This window comes from Taudactylus pleione, unplaced genomic scaffold (genome assembly GCF_031769625.1).
Source record: "Taudactylus pleione unplaced genomic scaffold, aTauple2 ptg000012l, whole genome shotgun sequence".
Lineage (NCBI taxonomy): Eukaryota > Metazoa > Chordata > Amphibia > Anura > Myobatrachidae > Taudactylus > Taudactylus pleione.
This window is the reverse complement of record NW_028284415.1, coordinates 20,103,389-20,117,270: the sequence shown is the minus strand read 5'-3', so window position 1 is coordinate 20,117,270 and position 13,882 is coordinate 20,103,389. Positions and strand designations below refer to the sequence as shown.

The 13,882-nt window shown below is 47.8% G+C and overlaps 1 protein-coding gene across 1 annotated transcript in view; it reads right to left on the bottom strand.

Moving 5' to 3' along the window:
• OGFOD3 (2-oxoglutarate and iron dependent oxygenase domain containing 3) overlaps positions 1–13,882 on the bottom strand; it is a 211,575-nt gene that overhangs the window by 93,590 nt on the left and 104,103 nt on the right. The gene's annotated exons all lie outside the window — the stretch shown is intronic.

Genomic DNA, 13,882 nt, shown 5'->3' with positions numbered 1-13,882 from the left:
GGTCACGTAATTTTTTTTTACTTTTTTTTATGCATGCACGGATCACTGTTCTGTGCATGCACCTTTGTCATATAGTACAGCCCACATATCACGCACGATCTAATTATTTGCAAATCATGTGATCGTGCACGATATATTGTTTGTCAGATTGTACAGTTTCTACACCATATCGTGTCCTGGAGTGCCGGTGAGAGTTCAAGGGAAATCGCTGATGACATTGCATTGTGCATTGTGTGGCCAACTTTAGACCCCATTATAAAAAATAAATAAAAGAGACGCCGGCGCCATCTTGCAGGAAGATCCCTGCATCTCCACCTCCCTCCTACCTGTCGGCGCTGCGGCTCGTAAGCTCCGGAGCCCTGCGGACCATCGGCACTCTGTCATCACTGCCCTCTAGGTCCCCCAAAGCATCTCTCAGGAAGAAAGCTGAGGAGGCCCCCTGTCCAGGCGCAGCTCCGGGGAACTCTCCAGTGCCGTCTTGCCTTATTCCCGGCTGCTACCGCTGCCTGGAAACCCTGTGCCTCGGAGGCCCTCCTGAACTCCACTGCCGCCACCCCCGTGTGCCCCCTTCAGGTCTTGGAGGCGGCCCCTACCACGGGAGGTCACTCTGGCACCTTCTTGCAGAGAGATCTCTGCCTGTCAGCACACAGCTCCTTGGAAGCCGCGGAGCCGAACAGCTCTGCTGTGCCCTGCTGCTGCTGCTCTCACAAACCCCCCACAGTGAGCCTGTAGAACTGCACCATAACTGTGGCCACAGGACAGGGCTCCAGGTGGTTACATATTTGGGTCCTCTAGAAGGTACAATCATACAGTTTCCTACATCTGCAATCCCCATTGCCTGCAGGACCGGAATCCAAGTAGTTGTTGATATACCCTCCTGCATTCTGAGGCCCCCCGGAAGGCATCAATCCAGACCAGCTGTACCATCAGCACAATTCACCTAACAGAACTCTCTGCCTACTCAGTATCACTCTCTGCCAGCAGCAACTCTATCACTGATTCATTTAAACTGCACTACATATTGCTGCTCCAATTTTAACCTACTGTATTCTGGTCTGTGACCTCCTGGACTCCCTTGTTAGTACTGTCTGACCTTCCCCCCCAAACAGACTCGCACCACTGCAACACTTTTTTATTTTTCACAACAAGCAGCCTCAATGACTCCCTGAGCACACTGATGTTGTGCCCTCCTGTGGTACTTATCTAGGCTATACAGCTTAATACAGTGTTCTCCTCTGAAAGTTGCTGTATCAGGTCTCCTGTCACTGCTCAATTTGTTCCAAAATACTTCCCTCACCGATCCACCACCCCTTCACTACTCTTTATATATCACCATGAATAGGTCTAACGCAAACAATAGGAAACGAGTGGGCAGAGACATTGCTCAACGTTTTTCCAAAAGCGACAAATCATCATCAGCGACTGTCGACCACCTATCCCCTCGCCCTCACCAGATGGATGAGCATGATTCCCCCTCTCCTGCTCTATCCACCAAGGAGGACATTATGGCCCTGCGATCCCTCATCACAGACCTCAAAGAATCTTTGGAAACCAAACTCGATAAAGCTGTTTCGTCCATTAAATCCGATCCCTCCTCATTGTCCTCTAGAACCTCTAAATTGGAGTCTCGCAAAGATGCTATCCAAAAATCCCAAAATGAAACCCACAGAGATCTCGACCACATTATTCAGGACCTTGCTGATCTTTGCACTAAATATTAGGATTTAGAGAACAGAGAAAGACGAAACAACCTTCGCATCCGGAATATTCCAGAATCTGTATCCCCAGACAACCTAGAGACTTATCTTCACAAAATTTTCGCTTTTATCCTCCCTGATCTAGGCTCTCTCCAACTTCCATTGGAAAGAGCCCACCGGGCCCTTAGACCCAAACCTCGAGATGGCGAACCACCAAGGGATGTAATTATGTGTTTTCTCAGTTTCAAGGATAAAGAAAGAGTCCTCGCCCCGACACGCAATAAACCTTATATTCTATATGAAAATGTCAAGCTTCAGTTCTTTCAAGACCTAGCCCCTCTCACGATCATTAAACGCCGGGAGTTCCGATACCTGACAAGTGCACTACGGGTACGAGGAATCCGCTGCTGTTGGGGCTTCCCAACTGCTTCAAACTGCTAATCGACTTCAACGGTAAAACAGTTGTCATTAGAGATCCCAGAGAAGGCAAGGACTTTCTTTCCCATCTAGAGGACTCCGGCCCTTCCCCTAACGTATCAGCGAATACTTAAGGAAGTGTATTGTTCCTCCATCCTATCAATCCTAACCTACGATCAATGGGAATCCCACATATCTGAGATTTGACTTTCTAACAAATGATAGTTCCCATCTACTGCTGGGTGCCCCAGTTACCTACCTAGCTCCACCCCAATGATCAATTCATATCCTTTTCAATATTCATGTTATTTTACTTCCTGATATGTATAGTTATTCTTATTGTTATACTGTATCACTATTTGGTCGTATCTCCAATCAATGGAGCTACGTCCTCAAGAGTTTGTGTTGACCTAGATATTTCTATAATTTTACAGCTGTTGGTATGTCTCACATGGGTTTAGAATGTAAGCTCTTATGAGCAGGGCCCTCTACCCTCTTGTACTTCTCCCTACTTTAGTTTCATCTACTTCTTACTCACCACTAGGGCACCTAACACTTGGTTGCTTATGCTCTGTTGCTTATCTGGGTGTTATGGTCACTAATGTAGCAATATATATTATTCATGTCCTGGTCCTGTATTGTATTGTTCTGTAAGTCGCTTGTCTACAACTTGTTTATGTACTTTGTAAGGCGCTGCGGAACATTTGTGACGCCATATAAATAAATGATAATAATTACATGTACTATTGATTCACTTCAATTGTATCCTCTGGGACTTTCAACTGATTCTCTAATAATGTTCATGTAATTGGTTTGCTGTTATTTTTTAGGCCCAACCCCCTTTGGGCCTCTCTAAAACCCGCCTTCCTCCCCTCCCCAACTCATTACTTACAGTGACAACCTTACGATTTCTATTAAGCTTTTATATTTTTCTCCCTTTTACTATATGACCACCACTGGAGAGTTACGACTCCCTACTCTTGACCAACCCCACACACTCCTCCTATTCAGCGATTTGCCGCTCTATAGTTCAAATTTGTAACCCCCTGAAGGTAGTGTGGACTACCCTCCCTGCTACCTTTTTGGACTTTATTGTCCCAGCCACCGCGTGCGTCTTCCTCTGCTGGACACGAGGATTTCTCAAACTGATCCTTCCCCATTATCTCCTTTACATTGACTGAATTTTTTATCCCTGTCCCCTTGTGAGTCTGGGACCCCTCATTCTCCCCTTAAGCCACCCTCCCTATTATACCCCGTCAAAATGTCACTAACCTTCATTTCCCTATACGCTAAGGGACTAAATACCCCTCAGAAGTGATCCTCGCTTTTTCGATCTCTGCGAAGTCTCAAAGCCGGGATTGTTCTGATACAAGAGACCCACTTTAAAGCTAGTTTGCACCCCTCTTTACATTCTAAGCGCTTCCCTACCACATACTATTCTTCTAGTCAATCGAAGCGCAGTGGAGTGGCGATACTAATTAGTAATAAAGTTCCTTTTACCCAACATTCGGTACATATAGATTCTGACGGGAGGTATATCATATTAACTGGTAAATTAGGCAATTTGGAAAGTACTAATGTGTACGCTCCTAACTCTGGTCAGATATAATTTTTCAATTCCTTTATCTCCAAATTAAATAAATATATGATGGACCACCTCATTGTGGGTGGAGAATTTAATGCCGTTCTTAATCAAGACAAATCCCCCGCCCTTTCCACCTTACGACCTTGCTCTCTCACTCGATCTTTGAATACACGTCTTCGAGAATCAGGCCTCTTTGATACTTGGTGAGCTCTCCATCCCACAACACGCTACTACACCTTTTTCTCAATTCCCCATCAATCCTACTCGAGGATCGATCTTTTTCTCTGTTGCACACAGCACTCAAACACCTCTCTGATTCCTCCATTGTTACTAATCATTGGTCTGACCATTCTATAATTACAGCGACATTTGATATTTTTGATGTGCCGTGTCTCAACCCCCTGGGCATCTCAACGAAACTCTTACAAATCCCAACATTTCAAGAGAAACTCAAGCATGCCCTCGTTGATTATTTCTCTCTGAACACCACAGACTCCGCCTACACCCCCATTGGCATGGGAAGCACATAAGGCGGTCATTCGGGGGCACATCATTAGCTATGCTTCTTTTCGAAACAAATGAACTTTCTATCCGATGAGGTCCACCGTCTGGAAACCTCTCATAAAAGTTTTCCTTCCCGTTCCCTATATGACCAACTGACTTCCGCAAGAGCATCCCTTAATGCTCTTCATGTGGAAAAAACTGAACAGTCGTTACGTTGGCTTAACCAAAAATTCTACAAAAAAAGTAACAAAGCAGACTACCTGATAGCCAATAGGTTGAAAGCCTGGAAGGCCAGGACCGTGATCCCAGTCTTAAAAGATGACCACGGCACTCCTCACTATAACCCTACCACTATCACCGCACTTTTCGGGTTCCTCCATGGCGGTTTATGTAAGCCACCATGGTGGTGTTGTCGGATTGTACCTGCACGGGTTTTCCGTGGAGAACATTTTTTGCTTGCTGGAGAGCTTTGAATACCGCCCGAAGTTCCAAGATGTTTATTGGAAGAGCAGATTCTGCTGGAGTCCACCTGGCCTGGAAGAAGTGTGGACCCATCACGGAGACTGGCGTCCGTTGTCAGAAGGACCCAGTTTGCCACCCAAAACGACTCACCCTTGTTCAGGTGAGTCGTCTGCAGCCACCAGGCCAGAGATGTACCTCCGGAGAAAGCACCATGGTCTGTATCTTTATCCGATGGGGCAACCCATTCAATCTGGAGAGGATCAATTTCTGCAGAGGTCTGGAGTGAAACTGGGCAAATTCCACCATGTCGAACATTGACACCATGGAGCCCAGTAACCGCATCGCCGAGTGAACAGACACTTGGCGACTCTGAAGGCAACTGCATACCTTTGCCTGTAATGCAGAGATCTTTTCCTCCGTCACAAAGATCCTCTTTTGTTGAAAACCCAATAGGGCCCCAAGATGGAGCATCCTCTGCGAGGGAACCAGGGTGGATTTCTTCCAGTTTATCAACCAGCCGTGATTCTGCAACACAGGTATTGTCAGTTGCAGATGGCGCTGGAGAATCTCTGGAGACCCTGCTAACAACAGAAGGTCGTCCAGATAAGGCAACAAGCGGACCCCCTGCATCCGCAGGTGGGCTGCCATGACCGCCATGACTTTGGTAAAGACTCAAGGCGCTGTGGCCAGACCAAAGGGCAGTGCCTGGAACTGGAAATGTTGGTCAAGCACTGCAAACCTGAGGAATTGCTGGTGTGCCAAGATAATAGGGACATGCAGGTAGGCGTCCTGAATGTCCAACGACACCATGAAATCCCCAGGCTCCATTGCCAGAATAATGGAACGCAGGGTCTCCATCCTGAATCGAGGAACCCTCAAGGACTTGTTGAGGGATTTGAGGTTGAGGATGGGTCGGTAAGACCCATTGGGTTTCTAGACCATAAAGAGATTGGAATAGAAACCTGTGCCCTTCTGGGATAACGGAACAGGCACCATAACTCCAGCCTGGAGCATAGAGTGCAACACCTTTTGGAGTTCCCGGGCCTTGTCCTGATCTGACGGAAGGCCTGTGGTGAAAAACCGGCTGGGAGGCCTTCGCCGGAAGGAGAGGGCATACCCCCGCGAGCCCACCTCTTGTACCCAAGTGTCCTTGGTAGTCAGGTACCAGCACTGGGCGAACTGAAGCAGGTGGCCTCCCACTCTGGGGTCCCCCAAGGGGAGGCTCGTCCTGTCAGGCTTAAGGCTTATCGTCCGACCTGGGAGTAGGACGTCTTGTACTCCAAGCCTGCTTCTTTGGCTTGGCAGATTTCCTGTTACCCGACTGTCTAGGAAAGGACTGGATCTTGGACTTACCCTGGGCCCTATAAGACTGAAAGGACGAAGTACCAGACCCTGATGGGACTGTAGCCGATGGCAAACACACAGATTTAGCTGCTACCAGTGTGGCCACAATTTTATCCAGGTCAGGACCAAACAGCACCTGTCCTATAAATTGCAAGCATTCCAATCCCTTCTTGGAATCTGCGTCCGCTTTCCAAGAGCGCAACTACAGGGAGCGGCGAGCCGCTACTGCTGCCGAGGAGATTCTGGAAGTGAGGAGACCTATATCTAAGGCTGCCGCATTAATGTATGTGGCTGAGTCTCTGAGATTGCCCACTAACTCCACCTGTTCAGGGGAAGAGTCAGTGCCCAGAGACGACTCCAAGGTATCCGCCCACTGCTCCATGGCTCTGGCCACCCAGCACACGGCCATAGCCTGTCTGGAAGCCCCTCCAGCAAGGGAATAAATGAATTTTAGGCATATCTCCACCTTGTGATCCGTAACATCCTTTAAGGAGGACATGGAGGGCATGAGCAATGTAGCACTCCTCACTAGGTGTGTGACATGAGAATCCACTTGTGGAGGTGTTTCCCGTTTTGAAAAATAATTATCCGCAAATGGGTATGCAAAGGCCAAGCGTTTTTGAGGCTGGAACCGCTTACCCGGATTATTCCACGCCTCCTCTAAATGATCCACTAACTGACCAGAGAGAGGAAATACAGTGGCATCTCCCTTAACATCCTTAAAGAATATTAAGATTTGGCCACAGGGGGATCCTCATCCTCAATCACCAAGGCCACACGGACTGCCCGTATAAGGCCAGATATATAGACTTTAGATTTAGACTCTGCCTCCTTTGCACGAAGGGGCTCTTGGTCTGAAAAGTCAATAATTTCACTGTCATCAGACGTCATGTCAACATCATCATCATACTGAGCCGTCTGAGATAATAAAGGCCGCTTAGAAGGCCACAATGGTGACTCCCCCTGCAACACGTCCGTCAGGTGCTGTACCGTAGTGGACAATTAATTCACCCACACAGGCTCATGCAAGACCTGGGGAGGCGAAACTGGGAGACCCTGAGGTATCATCAACTGCCTGGGGAACCCCATCTGGGGAAACGCAGGGGGCGTCGCCAACTGGCCCACAAGGGTTGTAAGTGCATTAGCAAAACAAGCCCAGGGCGGTTCCTGCACAGGCGCAGTGACAGAAATCGGGCATGATATAAGATAACATGCCCTGCATAAACCCTCAGTGTTCACATCTCCCTCCGCTAACAGTACATTACATGTGGTACATTTTAGCTGAAGAGGATATTCACGTTCACTCCCAGACATGATGAGTGTAAACAAAGCGTATGTGACTCCCCACACAAACACTTTGTTTACTGTGAGGCAATGAACACCCTGCAACACCGCACCGCAAGGGTTTTAGCAGAGTTAGAACAGGGATAGTAAAATGGCTGACAGTCAGACAGCGCTAGCAGATAGTCACATACAATGCAGAATAATGAAGTAACCTGCACTACAAGCACTGTGATCAACTACACAGACCAGAGCCTGGTAGGAAACAGCGCTGCACACTCTGACCTTATCGGAGGAGAGGTATGCGGAGGGACCCGGTCCGCGATGCCACCTGTATCAAACTCCAACAGCGTTTGCACACTTCCTAGAAAATGTCCGCCGAGGAGCTGAGAGGAAGCAGGCCCGGGGGAGGAGTGCTGACACAGCTCACCAGACCCGCTATAGAAAGGCACTGTGCAGCGGGCCAGGCGCCGGCTGTGAGACAGGGAAGGCGTGCTCCCCTGGCATGCTATTAACCCCTGGGACGCTGGAGCATATCCACACTGCTGCAGCCCGCTGGTGGTCTAGTGGAAAGCACAGGATCAGTACCTGGCTCCACGCGCAGCCTGTCCCCAGGGAGCTCCCTGCCTGAGGACCACATGACTGAACCGGCGGGTACCCACCACGGGACCCCGTCGCTTACCTGACCCTCTTGAATCTGCTCACAGTCAGGGATATTCTGGGATTACCGCTAGCTGTGACCCCAGACACCCACCAGCATCCCCGGATCAGTACCGGCGTTGTGATAGAGTGACAGCATAGACGTCTGAACTGTCTGTCTATGCTGTACAACTCATCTTGTGCAGCAAAGCTGCTTGAAAATAAACTTCAGGGCTGTAACAGACCCCCTCTGAATATGGTGAACCGACTCCGGGCCAGGCACCTATGAAACTGATTTGCCTTGGCTCGGGGGCGGGGTATAGGAGAGGGACCCCAGTGCATCCTGGGAGGCTGAAAACATTAACTTTGAGGTGCCCGATGTCTACCGCCATCGCCTATACCCCAAGGCATCCTGTGGATACCCTATGGACCCTGAAGTAGAAAAATACATTGTTGCAACAATAATATACGAGACCCTTACAAAATAAAGAGGCCACCCAACCTCCATTGTCCAAAGAACATAAATCTTGAGTGCTCTAACAAAATCGAAGAAGCATACACCCCTCCTCAGCACAAAACTTTTTCAGGGAAAAGTTGGAACTACAATTTATTGGAATCAAAGGGTAATTTCCAAGAGGGAGCTTCAAATCCACCTCTTCCAATCATTCAAGGGATGGATGCTGCAAAGCTCTGTGAACCCTATTAAGATCCAAGGGAACTAACATATAAACATATGGAAGTTGAACATGGACTACTCCCTGAAGGAACATTTTTACCTCAATAATATCCGCCAAGTAATATTCGGGAAAAAATTGACAATGCAGACACCTAGCAGTAATGGAACTGACGACTCATGGTAACCTCCCCTCAAACTGAAAGACTGGCATCCATTGTATCCAGAGTACAGTCCCAGACTGAGAACTGGCACCCCTTGGACAAATGAGGCTTGTGAAACCACCAAAGTAGGGAATGGCATCTCTGAATGAACAACTTGAAGAACTGCCTGTCAAATTTTGGATCCTGTCTGGACCAATGGAGCAGAATCTGGTGCTGGAGACCTCTGGAATAATATTGTGCAAATCAAATGGCTTTGAAAGAATCTATCATCTTCCCCAATAGTCACATGTACCTCAGGCTGGATACCTAATTTGAGAGCAAAAGCAGCATTACCAGGGACTGCAAGGACACAATCTTGTCTTGCGGGAAAAATAACCGTTCACAAGCCGTGTCTAACAGCATACCTAGAAAGATCATCTGTTGGGCGGCACCAAACTAAGCTCTGGAAAATTGATAATCCAGCAGTGCTACTTCAAGGTCTTCAACATCACCTGCAGATAAAAAATGAGCTAAGAGCTGGAACACACCCTAACAAGTCATCCAGATAAGGAAGAATAGTAATGCCCTATGTCTGCAGCAAGGCGATCATGGCCTTCTTAACTTTGGTAAAGACCCCCAGAGTTGTGGATATTCCTGAAGAGCAGGGATTGCAACTGAAAATTTAGGAAATCTTCGACAAACTGTAAATGTTTGTGATAAGCCCTTGATCATATTAAAACATGTAAATATATAATTTTTATGCCTAATGATGCTAAGAATTCAATGACCTCCATCAAAGTGGTGGTGGAGCGAGGTTGAGGAATGGTCAAAAAGGCTGTCCAGTTTTTGAACACGGAAAAGGTTGGAATAAAATCCTAACTCCTGTTGTCCCTGCAGAAATGGAAAGATACCCCTGGAAACTAGTTGCAAGAAACAGTCTGCTGCAAGGCCACTCTTCTGACAGCGGTTCCTGAATGTGGGAGGGCGAGCTTAGAGAGTATAGAAACCTCCCATGGAGAAAACAGGCTAGGTCTACGATGTACCCTCGGGAAATAATACCCCCGGGCTCACAGATTTGAAGTCGACTGGAACCAGGTACCCAAGAACAGGAGGAGTCGGGCCCCCACCACTTTAGAGTCAGGATGGATTTGGAGACTGCCACAAGGATCGTCTGGCAGAGACCGACAAAACTTATATGCCTGAAAGCAAAGAGGCTGCATCCAAGTGTGTAAACATAGGCCTATTGCACAATTACCCAGCAAAGAGAACAGTTCCAATGAATCCAAGTCAGAGTGGATGCCCTCTGAAAGATGTCTAGCCAGGCCTTTAAAGCCATGTTTGCCCAGACCACAGTCGAAACCCGCTGTAGTGCACTAACTGCAATAGAAAATAATGATTCAAAACTAGACTCACCCTTACTCTCAGTGGAATCCTTCAATGTAGTGGAATAACAGCCGCTTTTGCAAGCCTAGCATGGGGGAAATGTAGTGTGGTTGGCATCTCCCAGGGAGCTATATCTACTTCCACAAAAGGACTTGAAACTTGGGAAATCTTTGAACTTTTTGCCATGCTTCATCCAGGCCTCTTCCAGGACATCCTCAATATGTGACAAAGCAGGAAAATTAATGGAATATTTGTTTTCTCCTAAGAAAACTAAGGAGCCCCTGCTACGGAAGGCGATTAGTCTGAGAACTAGAGTGTATGGCCGATGGACAAAATCAGATCCTGAACCTCCAGACTACTCATCGTGGCCTAACCAATCCTGTCCCAGGGCCACAGCTTCCTCATGGGCGGAACTCCGGGAAAAGGACCCCTAGAATATGTCCCTATGAAAGAGCCAAAAATACTTTCCAAAGCTGTACAGACTCGTCTAGACAGTCCCCGCTCAATATCAAAACTCCACCCAGGTTCTATGGAGGTACCTTGACTGGCAGGGATAGTTGACCTAGAAGCAATAAATAGCTGACCACAGGGAGTAGTGGAGTCACTTACCTCTGCTAATTTACCTGAGCTATATCCACAATGCCCAAGCAGTCAACTCCCCTAGAAAAAGAAAATTCTCAGATATATGCTGACTACGTACCTTGGACTCGCATGCTGCATGGAGGGCATTATGTTCTGTGTTAACATCTGGAGGTTTGTTATAGTATTCTGAACAAGCATATTGCAGAACCGGAGCAGCCTCTGCTTAATCTTGGACTGCTTAACAGCCATACTGACTGCACAAAGAATAGAGGGATATATACGCAAGACACTGCAAAAACTCTAATACATGCACTCATTATTTCCCGCACTGACTACTGCAATAGTCTCCTTATTGGTCTTCCCAAAAACAGGCTCTCCCCACTACAATCCATTTTGAATGCAGCTGCGAGGTTGATCTTTCTCACCAAACGTTCAGTGTCTGCTGATCCACTCTGTCAGTCCCTCCATTGGCTGCCGGTCTTCTACCAAATTCAATTTAAAATACTTACACTGACACATAAAGCTATTAACCAAACCACACCAACATACATCTCCTCACTTATCTCAAAATATCTTCCAACCCGACATCTCTGCTCTGCACAAGATCTGCGTCTCTCATCCCCGCGCATTACTTGTTCCCATGCACGGTTACAGGACTATTTTCAGGCTGCACCCACCCTGTGGAATACTCTCCCACGCACAATAAGACTTTCCACTAGTTTCCAAATATTCAAGGGTTCTCTGAAAACTCACCTCTTACTAAACTTTTTATAGCTTCCCTATTTAACTCTCTTCTCATGGTAAACACCTATCACATCTTCTCTTTCTTCAATTTAACATCCTTCTAACCATAGGCCAACTTTCCAGTATGATTGGATAATACAGCCCACCAAGAACATCTGCAATCGGGCTGGACCAATTTGCAATATGTAGCACCTATCCTTGTGTATCAACACCTATTCCCCTATAGATTGTAAGCTTGCGAGCAGGGCCCTCTTACCCTTATGAATGTCTTTTACGTATGTCTTGTATGTATGTATGTATGTATGTATGTCTTTTACAACCCAGTAAAATGTTAATGTTGATTCAAATTGTAAAGCGCAAAGGAATTTGCTGCACTATATAAGAAACTGTTAATAAATAAATAATAATTACTGCCTAGATGTGTGTCCACATATACCTATCCTCAAATCACTCCAAATAGAACCATTTGGTGCATCTCGAACTTTGTGGCTTAAAATATGTGTCTCAATGTTCTACTTTATGCCAAATGTTTTGCGATAAAAAAATAAAAAATATGAGATATGGTAAGAACTTACCTTTGTTATCTCTATTTCTACGAAGTCCATAGGGTTCCACAGGATACCTTGGGATATAGGTGTGACGTCAGTCATCGTGCACCATAGGGCCTGATTCAGACCCACTCGCGAGCGGCTGTCCGCTCGCAAGTGGGTCGATGTTATGCACTGAGCATGCGCACAACGGAGGGAGCTCCGTCGTGCGCATGCGCCATACGCGACGAGCGAAGGAAAGTCCTTCGCTCGTTGTGTCTGATCAAAGGGGGCGTGCTGTCAATGTTGATTGACAGCACGCCCCCTTTGGTGGGCGTGCCTCCCTGACGGGGGCGTTCCCACGGGAACGCCTCCCGTCAGAAGCCGGCCCACTGACATCACTAGTGATGTCAGTGGGAGTGATTTTGGCTCTGATAGAGCCAAAATCACTCCGGAGCTTGCAGTTAAAAACCTCAACCGCAGGCTCCGGCTCGCAAATTCGATGGTCGCGATGGTCTCGACCATCGCGGCCATCACAAAGCACGCTCGTATAGCCTGTGGGTGGTGACCCACAGCTATACGAGCGTCCAGGAGGACACTCCATGAAAATGGAGCCCGGCCCTCATTCAGAGCGTGCGCTCTGCTCAGAGCGTACGGCTCTGAATGAGGGCCATAGAGTTAAGCTTTCAGCCTCCCAGGATGCACTAGGGTCCCCCTCCTATACCCCGCCCCCTAGCCAAGGCACCTCAGTTAGTTACCAAGCCATAGGCCAGAGGAGGAGAAGGAAGAGAGAGAAAGAAGATCTGGATACACACAAGAATCACATTCTCACCAGAGGGAGACGGGAAAACCGGTGACCACACCAAAGCCCATCTGCAGCACAGGTGCGACAGGGCGGGAGTCTTGTGGAACCCTATGGACTTCGTAGAAATTGAGATAACAAAGGTAAGTTCTTACCATATCTCATATTTTCTACTTCAGGGTCCATAGGGTATCCACAGGATACCTTGCGGATGTCCCAAAGCAGTATCCTTTAAGGGTGGGGACGCTCCTGTGCAGAAAGGAGAATCCGCCGCCCGAAGGAAGCATCCTGAGAGGCGAAGGTGTCAAACCTGTAATACCTCACGAAGGTATGGACAGAGTACCACGTAGCAGCCTTGCAGATCTGGACTGCAGAGGCACCACGTTGAGCTGCCCACGAAGGACCCACAGACCTAGTGGAATAAGCCTTCAAAGAAGGAGGAACCGGCAGACCTTCATGAAGAAAAGCTTCAGAAATAGCCATACGGATCCAGGCTGCCAAAGTTTGCTTTGAAGCAGGCCAACCCTTTTTACGGAAGCCATAGAGGACAAACAAGGCGTCCCACTTCCTAAACGATGAAGTGCGGTCAACATAAGTCCTTAAGGCCCGCACAACATCCAAAGTGGCCTCACCCACTGAAAGACCAGGTGAGTTAAAGGCCGGAACAACTATTTCCTCGTTAAAATGAAACTGGGAAACAACTTTGGGAAGAAATTCAGGCCGAGTGCGGAGCACTGCCCTGTTCCCATGAAAAATCAAGAAAGGGGGTCTACAAGAGAGAGCCCCTAAACCAGAAACACGTCTGGCCGAAGCTATGGCCAGAAGGAAAACAGTCTAGCCATTAAGATCCACTGAGCCCAGTGGTTCAAACGGCGGTCCCTGGTGAGCCCTCAGGAACACAGCCAAATCCCAAGGCGCCACAGGTGGAACAAAGGGCGGCTGAATGCGGAGAACACCTTGCATAAAGGTGCACACATCTGGGATTGTAGCAATCCTACGGTGAAACCAGACAGACAGGGCCGAAACCTGTACCTTCAAAGAAGCAAGGCGAAGCCCATGATCTAGTCCCGCTTGAAGGAAGGCAAGTATCCTAGACAGA